Genomic DNA, 12,592 nt, shown 5'->3' with positions numbered 1-12,592 from the left:
CACCCGCACCCGCACCCGCACCCGCACCCGCACCCGCACCCGCACTCGCACCCACACCTAAACCATAGCCCAAACACAAACCCAAACCCAAACCCGGACTCGCACCCACACCCGTACTCACACCCACACCCACACCCACACCCACACCCACACCCAAACCCGCACCCGCACCCACACCCGCACCCGCACCCGCACCCGCACCCGCACCCGCACCCAGAATACATAATGGTCCGTCCATGAGTTACATCGTCTTAAGCCGAAATCACACCCGTCCGTTTTCGCTCCCATATCCATATCCGCATCCATATTTCCGTTTACACTTGTCCGTACTTAATTCCACACGTAGCCCAGGGCGGTCAGGTAGTCTAGTGGTTAAAGCGTTCGCTCGTCACGCCAAAGACCCAGGTTCGATTCCTGACATGGGTACAATGTGTGCAGCCCATTTCTGGTTTCCCCCACCGTGATATTGCTGGAACATTGCTAAAAGCGGCGTAAAACCATACTCACTCACTCCATACGTGGCCTATTTTGCCTACATGCACTGTCAAGTCGACTTACAGTAATCGTGAAACAGTAAAACAAGAAACATCCAAATCTAACATGAAGTCCTTTTAAGAACATGTAAGTCTAAACATAGGTCTACATGTGAGTGTATATAATGTGACGCCTCAACGGTAGCAATACCATCCGCAGTATCCGCAACAATCAGCCTGGGATAGAAAAAAAACGGGTGCGGGACACGTATCCGAAATGCAAGGATACTGGTACAGATAAGTGTAGATGCCACGATGAAGTATCTATAACAGCGATTTTTACGGATATGGATGCGGGGAGGAAAATACGGATATATAAACATGGCTCATTAAACGGTATGTTGAGTTGACGGAGTTCGAGGCAACCTATGATCGATGTGACCTCAGTTAGCAAATAGATGTTGTTGTACGCCGCATTCAGCAGTGTTAAAGTTACACCACAGTGGTGGCGAGTCTAAACATGACACTAGTGGGATTACCAACCCAATCCCTTTGTGAGTGAGTTTTTAGCAATATTCCAGCAATATCACGGCGGGGGACACCAGAAATGGGCTTTGTACCCATGTCGGGAATCGAACCCGGGTCTTCGGCGTGACGAGCGAACGCTTTAACCACTAGGCTACCCGACCGCCCCCAATCCCTTTGTAATCGAATGTCACGACACATACCGGGTAATGGGGCCACGCGGTACCCGGGATTCATTCTGTGTCCTTATCGCTCCAAATTGGTGTCGCAAAGGATGTCATAATACTGATAGTTATCAATAATAAATATGTCAAAGTAGTTTAGACTTTTGCATCCACAACAACAAAGTACTTGTATCTGACACTGACAATATGACGTGCACTCAATGTATCGTAAATGGATAACACAAGTGCAAACATAAGTGCAAACATAAGTGCAAACACTACTGCAAAGGCGCCATCCAATCTCATTAAAATCAGATCTAAGTTCCCGCTGCCGCTAAACAGCGGGTCACGTCAGAACGACCTTTCGGGAACTTTAACCGACGACCGAAACGAATTTTAGCAAACAGTCAGCCAATTAGAAAGCAGCTTTCTCGAGGTTTACGGCACTCGTTTCAACCTGGGATAGAATAGGTCTTCAGCAACCCATGCTTGCCGTAAAAGGCGACTATACTTGTCGTAAGAGGCGACTAACGGGATCGGGTGGTCAGACTTGGTTGATGCATGTCATCGTATCTGAATTGCGTGGATCGATGTTCATGATGTCAATCACTGGATTGTCTGGTCCAGACTCGATTATTTACGGACCGCAGTCATATAGCTGGAATATTGCTGAGTGCGGCGTTAAACAACAAACAAACAAGTTGCTGTTTTACGGAACCTGATCTATCAATTGCATTAACTAGTTATATGCATGTGTTCTACTACTTAACAAAAATAAAATGAAGTTGCATACAGTGGCCCCATAAGATACTTGGATCTACATAATCACTTTGAGGTTATGACTAGGAATCTGTCGAGGTAAAAGTTATTGGGTTAAAAAAATGGACATCTAAACAGATCCAAAAAATATCAATCAGCTTACAAATTCTTTTCAGATCCTTCCGTTTTTCAATTGTTTACAATTTGAGATCCTGCATACATGTCGCCAGATGTCGCCAATCATATTCCAATAATGTTATTAAGTACAACTAGAGCGTTCCCGATGTCAATTTATTGTTTGTTGACAGAAATATTTAGTCAAGGTCATTTAGTTTAGCACTAGGGTAGGTTTGCGGTAAAAGTGTTCGCTCCTCACGCCGAAAACCCGGGTTCGATTCCCCACATTGGTACAATGTGTGAAGCGCATTTCTGGTGCCCTCCGCCGTCAAATTTCTGGAATGTTGCTTAAAGTGGTGTACAACCTTACTCACCGACTTTACTACGAGTTGTAAGGTTAACATCGATGAGGTGGTAGCGATTATCCTTTTACATTGGATGCCAATAAGATATTTATCAACTTTGAGTAGTTTACACACTTGTGTTATTGGAATGGTTCATGCCCAGATATTGTGGTGTGATAGGCTAATTGCAAGGAAACTGCACTACAAACGGACAATATTATAGGCGAACAGCATTGATGGAATGTTTCATGCCATGATATTGTGGTGTGATATGCTGTCTGCAAGGAAACTGCACTACACACGGACAATATTATAGGCGAACAGCATTGATGGAATGGTTCATGCCCAGGTATTGTGGTGTGATATGCTTAAAGACCGAAGTCAAATATAGTGTGGCATTACACAACAAACAAACCAACAATAGAGGTCCACGGTGTCATCTCAATATAGCCATGTCATGCAGGGCTGCAAGTTATGTACACGTGGTCGCTGTTGATATCATCGTGTAATTACCCTTTGTTGCACGACTGCATGTGTTGGGTGTCGATGTCATCGTGTGATAGCCCCATGTGAGGCAAGATCGAAAGTACAGAGCTCTGAGAGTGTTTGCTGTTGATATTATCGCGTAGCGGTCACGCGAGGCAACATTCCAAGTAATTCATACAACAATGTTGTTCGCTGTTGATATATATAATGATGATGATTATGATGATGATGTTAAATGGCGCCAGAAGATTTACAGTCACATTACCATCACATCCAAGGTAGTTTTCTTTCACTGATGTGTCAACAGAGGCATATTTCGAACAAAGTCGCCTGTCTGAGTAGACACCACATGTAACATGTGTTTCAGAGCCGAACACAGACACCCACCCAACTACTCTCCGCCACAAATGTTGTTTTGTGCAATGTGCCATGTACCGCGTGCCACCAACCATCTATGCTTCTGCTTTAATTAAACCACCCAATACTATGCACAACACCTTAAAGTGTTTCTACCATATCCCTACATTGGTTTAAAACCATTCTATTACAGCCTTAAAATCTTTTCAATAGCATATCGAGGATTCGTCAACTATTATTAAAACTTTTATACTGCTTACCTGTCAGAGGAAATGAAGCCGAGGAGAAGGGATGGGTAAAGCCTGCTGCTGCTGGGAAGACAAATTAAATGAGTGAGTCTACATTTATAGTGGATACTTGGCCTCCTATAGTCACGTGTGATGCAGGGCGTCAACATGCGCGCGCCGTACTATGGCAATACATTGTATTCGGGAATAGTTTAACTTAATGCTTGACATCGTGAAGTGTTGTGACAGTGTGGAAATCTGACTGATAATATACAGATAATAGATAGCATGGTCTTAAGTGATACATGGTACAAATTCAGTCAACGCTAAGGTCTGTACTATATATCTGTAAATACGACCTTTGGTTTTCAAAAGTTAAAGAGATTATACTTCATGTAATATGCAATTTGATATTGTGTCTGTACTTTAGACAGCGTTGTATTAGGACGAGGTAATAACACAATGTTTTATTTTTATGTTGGTTTGTACGGAAGCCTATTAGGGCCAATTGTATTTTTCTTGAAATTTCAAGATACTATGTTGAAATTTCAAGATGTAAAGCTGAAATCTAAAGATGAATACTTGAAATTTCAAGTTAAGATCTTAAAATTTCAACTTTTCTTGAAATTTCAACATAGTATATATCTTGACATTTCAACTTAGTATCTTGAGGGGCGGTCGGGTAGCCTAGTGGTTTAAGCGTTCGATCGCTCCGCCGAAATCCCGGGTTCGATTCCCAACATGGGTACAATGTGTGAAGCCCATTTCTGGGGTGATTTTGCTGGAATATTGCTAGAGGCGTAAAATAAAACTCACTCACTCACTAGTATCTTGAAATTTCAAGAAAAACACAAGAAGTGGGCCTAAAAGGCTTCCGTACTTAAAGACATACTCTAAGATAATACATTGCACACATACATTTAATTATATTTAACCACTGTATATATATATATATATATATATATATATATATATATATATATATATATATATAGATATATATATAGATATATCTCGACAGACCCATACATCAGTTTCATATAGATTTCCACTCTGATGATAGCAGAGATTCCTTATGATTATAGAAAGAGGTTTTGTACGGAAGACATTTAGTGCCACTTCTTTTTTTCATGAACTTTCAAGATAGTAAGTTGAAATTTCAAGATTCTAAGTTGAACTTTCAAGATATCCACGCTGAAATTTCAAGTTAAAATCTTGAAATTTCAACTTTGTATATATCTTTATATTCCAACTTAGTATAAATTTCAAAGATAATAAGTTAAAATTGCACGTTATAATCTTAGAATTTCAACATTGCATTTGAAAATTTCAGCATAGTAAATTTTAAGAAAAAAACAAAACAACAAAAACAAATGACCTTAAAAGGCTTCCGTAGTTTTGTTGGTATTCACACGGCAAGATGCAGAGCGTGTGATAACTGGTTGCTTGTGCGTTAATTGAATTAAAGGCATTTAGAGTATAACCCGATTCTCTGGGCGAGTGAGTAAGTGGGTGAATCTTTTTTGACACAGCACTGAGAAAAAAGTCTTGCGAAAATCTACTTACTTAATTAGTCACAGCGGCTAAAAGGTTAGTAAACAGTGAATTTACTTTGCTGCCTGATAGATTGCACGAAGATTCTGAAGATTAGTAAATATCACTTACGAAATAAGTATAATTCATGGTGACGAGGACAATTGAGACTTTTGACGTCAGCGGTCTACGCAGAACAGGTGGTAGCGTGCCGAACTACAAAATGAAGAAGGTGCAGGTTCGAATCCCATCGAGATGTAAATTCTTTGTGTTCATAAATATGTTGTTGCTGTGTGCTAAATAGTATTTCTCTCATACAGGAAGCTGACAATGAAGTATATCTGATTACTACTTAACCTCTTTAGTGTTGGGACGATAGGCCACCTGATTAAAAAATACTAACTGACTGGTATAAAGAGTACAAGTCTTCGAACATGTTAGCGTCTGAGTGGACAGTGAAATTCACCAATTAATTTGGCCAACTTTACAAACTATTTCTGAGAGTGAACAGTCAGCACTATTTCAGCTACAAGAAGGAAGCCTGCAAATAATCTAATCTCGATAACGCAAACTAGTGACGCAATCAACCGGTCACAGAGCCTGACCAACCTATCCCAATTGTCGTCGCCTCATACCGCAAGAAATGGGCGGCAGGGGCCCGTTTTACAAAGAGAGCTTAACGCTCAGACGATCGTAAGTCTATGTTAAAGTATGGGAGTTACGGTAGTCTTGTGAAACGGGCGTCTGAGGACCAGTTCTACCCCGGTGTAGCAGCCTCAAATCAATTCCGTGAAAATTCACTCTTGGGTGGTTTGAGCCAAGATTCAAATCACTCTTGACTGCTTTCAGCCGTGGCCTAGGTCACTCCCCTCTACTAGGCCAAAAGACACTCACTCAAGGCTCGGATCACTCTCCGTTGGGCTCAAATGAATCCCCTACATTTTTACAGTATTCTACATCCCTGTTCACTTCACAAGCATACGGTTTTAAAAGTTTCAGATGTTCACGTGTAGCTGCGCGTGCAGACAGAAGCCAAAGTGTGTGCGTCTGTCGGGTAACTTAAGCACCAATGCAATTTAGCTGCCTCCGAGGTAGTATTTCAATAAACAGGCGAATTGTGGGCACGACAGCGGGGGACGCCAATATCCCAAGTTGGCAGAATGTTTGACAAATCAGAAACTGTAATTTCTCGACTGTGAGACATGTACAAGTACCGTCAGACGGGTGAGACCTTGGCGTGACTGGCCTAAAAACGACACCTAGACAAGATCATTTCATTATATTATTTGCACTTCGCAAAAATATTCAAATCTGCTCCTGTTATCAATAGAGGATTCCGTAAAATAACAGGAAGGCGAATTTCAACATCTACCGTAAAAAACTGGCTCTAAGTATCCGCCTGAAACCAAGGCGTCCTGTGAACGGCGTGACCGTAACAGCTTACCACAGGCAGCAAAGATTGGGTTGGGCAAGGTAACACCAGAGACTGGCTGTGCGCCAATGACGCTACACCATGTTTACAGGCGATTCGAGGTTTTGCCTCTGATTCACATATGGCAGATAATGCTTTTGGCGACGTAGCGGCGAGCGGTATGTCAGGGCAACAATTCTTGTCCATGATCGGTAATATCATTGTGTTGGGCGGTATCACACATGACAGATGAACTGATTTTGTCATTGTGAATGGACATTTGACTGGCCAGAAATATGTTGACGAAGTTTGCGTCCTAGTTGTTGTTGTTCCATTCGCTTTGATTATCGGCAGACATTTTGACGTGCAAGATGACAACGTCAGACCACATAGTGCCCAGGCCGTCATAGATTTTCTCCGAAGAGAAGGGATACAGACATTGGACTGGCTCGCTAGGTCCCCTGACATGTCCCTAATAGAGAATCTGTGTGATGTTCTAGGTCGGAAAGTGTACGCCAGAGACCCAACACCCGCCAACGTGGCCAAGCCTGGGGTAGCTCCTCAGGAGGAATGGCGGGCAATACTGTGGAATGTTCTAGGGCGGAAAGTGTACGCCAGGGACCCAACACCCGCCAACGTGGCCCACCCTGGGGTAGCTCCTCAGGAGGAATGGCGGGCAATACTGTGGAATGTTCTAGTGCGGAAAGTGTACGCCAGGGACTCAACACCCGCCAACGTGGCCCAGCCTGGGGTAGCTCCTCGGGAGGAATGGTGGGCAATACTGTGGAATGTTCTAGGGCGGAAAGTGTACGCCAGGGACCCAACACCCGCCAACGTGGCCCAGCCTGGGGTAGCTCCTAAGGAGGAAAGGCGGGCAATACTAGGGCAATCATAAGCAAGTTAATCAACAGGATGCCCTCAATGTGTCGTGCATGTTTCGCCTAACATGGTAGATACACCATATATTGACTACATCCCCGAAATCGATGTTTTGACATGTCTCGTCATTATACCATCGCTACCATTTCAACAGTTGTTTTTTTGCCGGTAGTATATATTCATAAATGTTTTGAAATATGTTTATAATATTCTGCTCCTGTATTATTCTAACAACTGATGATTTAAAAACTAATAAAACTATTCTTTCTGTTTTCTAAACACATGTCACGCAACGGTTCTGTTTATATGTGCCCTAATTTAAGATAGGTCACATTATTCATACAGTACAGTGTATGCAGCTTGAGCATTACCGGATTTTTGTTTCTACAGGAGCGACTATTCAGTGTCTGATACGGTATTTCCTCGCGAGACTATATTATTGGTTAGATGTTGATATTACACATAAAGTAAAGTGCCGTATTCAAATACAATTGCAATGTAAACAATAATAATTTGAGTGACAATTTATTCACATTTATGCGTAAATCGGATTCTTCTGTTAGTTACGCATGTGTGACACTTTGGCCTAGGGCGTGGTGCAGTTTCCTGTGGTTAAATCGTGGGGATAAATCCCAGTTTCGCCCTGATTGTGTTTCTAGTATTGTCAGCATTATCCCCGTGCCCGTGGGTTTCACCTCAGCGGCAATCGTCCAAACCGTCATCACTTTGTGTTTTCTCCCAAATCAAACTGTCACGCCTTTACATGACTGAAATACTGTTTGTTTGTTTGTTTGTTGTTTAACACCGCACCCAACAATATTCCAGCTATATGACGGCGGTCTACGTAAATAATCGAGTCTGGACCAGACAATCCAGTGATTGATATCATGAGCATCGATCCAAGCAATTGGGATCGATGACATGCATCAACCAAGTCAGCGAGTCTGACCACCCGATCTCGTTGGTCGCCTGAAGACGAGCATAATCGCCTTTTACAGCAAGCATTGGTTGCTGAAGACCTATTCTACCCTGGGTCTTCACGGGTCACTTAAATACTGTTCAAAGCGGAGTTAAACCAAGCACCCTCACTCACTCACGTGCGCGTACATGTAGATTCTACACCCAGGAGCATATTAAAGGACGGCTCGTATTTGATGGAATGTAATTATTGTTCCCAATAACGATCGACGCCATCAGGTGATGATGACACGCGATCAGCTACATTGCACATGACAGAACCTTGCCTGGGGCTCGTCCAAGCATGTACTGTGCTCGATATTTATGAATTATTTAAAAAATCACAACTGAAATGCAATCAAAAATATATTGTTTGTTTTTTTACATTATGTATGGTTGTGCTTGGAAACCATGTGGAAATTACACGGCAGTAGGTTTTCGATCAAATTAAAAATTGTTTATATCTTAAACCTACTCATCTGCATAAACACTGCCTTCTATCCTGTATATATACTTGTATATAGACATTTGTCTTACGGTGTCAGAACCTACACCGAAACGTAGCTCCTAATTGTTATAAAGTTAATTTTGTTCATCCATATATCTTATCCTTACTTACAAATTAAAAAAGACAAAATTGACCCCACCAGTTACCATTAGTCGAATTGTACACATTGTATTGAAACATATACACCAGATATAAGGACGACTTTAGGGCGGCGGTGATCGGAGCGACGTCATTACCGACGCTGTAAAATTAAAAATGGCCGCTAATGACGTTATATTAAAAACCACCACTGTGGACATTTACCAGCCATTTCTGCAGACAAGGAATATGATTTTGTATGTAGACAGGGGGTAGGGGGGTTTTACTTGGATGTTTTACATTTTTACACATTTTATGTTTCAACCTTCATTTAACATTTCCGCTTTGACGGCATATGACGTGTTAAGAGTTTCATTATAGGTCAATTACAATAGTTCTGAAAGCTGAGTCCTATTTGCTAAAAATGTTTGTATTAAGTATGAGTGTCTATGAAAAAACGCAATGTCCATGTGCCACCAACAGGCAGCTCTCGCTTTTTAGCAACATAGATGCTACGTACACAGTTTCAAATTTGGCATTCTTTTGTTGGTTAAAGTGTCAGAAACGGATCCAAGGTTTTGAAAGAGGTTTGTGTGCACATAAATGACAAAATATCAAAAAGGTACTTCATCGAGAGAGCAGTTAACATGTAAAGTGTCTGAAAAAGTGGAAAAAAACATCGGTCCCTGTCAACCTTTGCTGGTCGTAAGATCTAGAGGCAGCCACATGGATTTGACATAAAATCTGTACATGACCCTTGTGTTAAATAATCAGGATTTTACTACCACTTCATTTGTGGCAGCTGTGTAAAATAGCCTTTTTAAGTTGAACTAAACATTAATTGAAGACAACAGGGAATTTCTGTCATCTTCTATCATAGACCTTTTTTGTAGTGAGTGGTTTAACACCTCAGGTGTAAGACAGTTTCGTGTGAAATGAAAGCCCAATACGGCGCAGCCCGTCGACATTTACTGAGATAGTGAAACGTGCGACTTCGTTTGTAGTACTCGCTGGGGAATAATCAAAAATTATTTGGTATTTAAACCTAAGGTGAGGACGAAATACGGACGATACGCGAGTTCAGATGGCTAAATTAGTATCAGACCTCTGGGACACTGTTATTTCATGGTGCAATCAACAATACACCACCTATATATCACTGGTCATCCAGGGTGAACCAACTCACAACTCACGCGTTTGAGACAAGTAGGTGGTGTCAACACACGGGGCTTTTGGGCGGGTTTGTTTCAGGTCGAGGGTGTTCGCATGTTGTGATCGTGCTGATCATGGCGATGAAATTGACTACGCGCCCGTGGACACGTGTTGCTTATAAGACCATTAAGAGGTCGGTGAAGTGACGTCGCGTCCATATTATTGCACTTATATAGCGACGTGCATGCACGAGTGTGTGTTTGTGGCTGCGTGTACTAGACCGGACTGATACTGATTTATAGTGCTAGTTCATTGAGATACCATGCCGCAGTTTAACATGAATACCCCACTCAGACACAGTATACTGACTCCGAGCCGACAGTCCTTGTTTTAGCCACTTAATGCCGAGCGCCAGTCAGGGTAACAACAAGTACCATCTTTTAACGTCTTTCGGTATGACGCGGCCGGGGATCGAACCCAGGACCTTCCACTCTCCGGGCGGACGCTCTACCACTAGACCACGGAGGCGGTTTTAAGAGGTCGGTGTGACAAGTCGATACCAGAATTCTCGTTTGATAGATTCACACATTAAGCATGTCCAAGCTAGGAAAGCATGTCCAAATCATACATTCTCTTGCTCAAGAATTGTTCTATAATGTCATAAATGACACGAAGAAAGAAAGTAGAAATCTCAAGCATCGTCAAACGCTGGCTTTGTAACTGGTCTGTGTGTATCTGCAATAATACGTTTACAGAATGCTGAAACCCCATAAACAATCACATGGGATTAATTAACGCGTATATCATTAAGTCAAATGACACTGTGTTAAGGTCTCAACCTTCACAAACAAATATGATACATGATATGACACTATTGCTCTCTTGGGTAATTTTTTTTATTTCATTTATACAACAAATTTATTCCCTTAATTGTCACGACATGTCTTAATTGTTGTTATCTATGCAAACTTGCTGTCACCGTTATCACAGTCATCAGCTACCTCACACCAGCACGTACTTTTATGTGCTATTGAACTCGCCACGAGAACACGTTAAAAGCCATCGTACTACTTGTCGCGGACCACCTGGTATACCTTTCTTCACAATGGTATGCGCCAGTGGGCGGACCTCATACACAGCCATACGGGGTTAGCTGTCAGGTCACAACTCAATTCATCCTTGCTTACCAGTTGGTTGGTTGGTTGTTTTACGCCGCACTCAGCAATATTCAAGCTATATGACGGCGGTCTGTAAATAATCGACCTCGATCAGACAATCCAGTGATTGATATCATGAGCATCGATCCACACAATTGGAATCGATGACATGCTACAATCAAGTCAGCGCGCCTGACCACCCGATCCCGTTAGTCGCCTCTTACGACAAGCATAGTCACCCTTTACGGCAAACATGGGTAGGTGAAGACCTATTCTACCCCGGATCTTCACGGGTCGGCTTACCAGTAGTTTGTATATAACGTGTTCAATGTCAATATCATTTTTCATATTTATGTTTTAAAATAGCTCTTATCAATGCATGTACAATTAGTGACACATAAATAAACTATATTCCCACTTGGACAAGCAAACTAAGAATATTTGTTAGTAACAAAGATTTTAATATGAAGCTTTTACTACAAAATAATGCTGCTTTAGGAAAACTTGAATAAAATGTTTTAATAGGTTCCCTCGTTGCAAATGTTTTAAAGTTAGTTGATTTTTTATGTCTCATTTCGTAAAATGTTCAAAAATATGTTAATACCACAAGTATAATATATAGATATATGTATGTAGACATTTCTTTATGATCATCAGCCTAATAAGGCCCCGCATAGAGTATACAAAGGTTGTTTTACTCTGTGTCTGTGTGTGTTATTGTAGCCGTGACACTTCAGTGACCATTTCCTTCGTTTTATGTTTCATTCGTTTGTCCATCCATCCATCCATCCACCCATTCATTCCTTCAAAACATGACCAACGACCCAAACAACCGGGGTACGAAGACACGCAAGGAAATTGAGCGCGGCCATCCTATTCCTACAAGACAAATGCTAGCTCACGTTAAAATATTGATAAGAACCTAGCAAGCAGGAATGTATATGCATATATGTTTAAAGTGGGTTTTTTCACCTAATATCATAGCTGACTAACAACGAAACTGTTGGACATCTTCATACATGTACAATACCAACTGACCATCAAGATAAACACTGACGGTTTCAACTTAAACACACAAACATTCAACTATTTGTACGATTTAAGATAAGATAACACTTTATCATACGGAAGGAAATATGGTTTACATGAGCACAATGGGTCAGCTTATTGATAAACACATATACACATATATAAGAACACCACAAACGTAACTGAAATTAAATGTGGCACTATTGAATATATGTTCAACAATTATTTTTCGCAAAACACATTATAAAACCTGGCACAAGCCGCTATATGAATTAATCTCAACGTGCCCTGTGTGATCTCAACATCGGCAATCGTAGTCTGGGCGGACAGAAGGAGGAAGTTGATACACGTTTATTTAGAAGTATGATGAACTTAATACGTCGTTAATACCGCCGCTTTGCTGACATTCAAGCACACAAACCGACGAGTAGCCAGT

The 12,592-nt window shown here is 41.6% G+C and overlaps 1 protein-coding gene across 1 annotated transcript in view; it reads right to left on the bottom strand.

Moving 5' to 3' along the window:
- The window catches only part of LOC124142585, a 30,544-nt gene extending 26,908 nt beyond the window's left edge, over positions 1–3,636 (bottom strand). Inside the window, exon 1 of the mRNA XM_046511154.2 lies at positions 3,486–3,636. The gene's annotated coding sequence lies outside the window, so the exon portion shown is untranslated. The remainder of the gene's footprint in view (positions 1–3,485) is intronic.
- Between the last annotated feature and the right edge of the window lie 8,956 nt (positions 3,637–12,592).

Source organism: Haliotis rufescens, unplaced genomic scaffold (genome assembly GCF_023055435.1).
Source record: "Haliotis rufescens isolate VD_foot unplaced genomic scaffold, xgHalRufe1.0.p SCAF_19, whole genome shotgun sequence".
Classification (NCBI taxonomy): Eukaryota; Metazoa; Mollusca; class Gastropoda; order Lepetellida; family Haliotidae; genus Haliotis; species Haliotis rufescens.
This window is presented reverse-complemented; position numbering and strand designations above follow the sequence as displayed.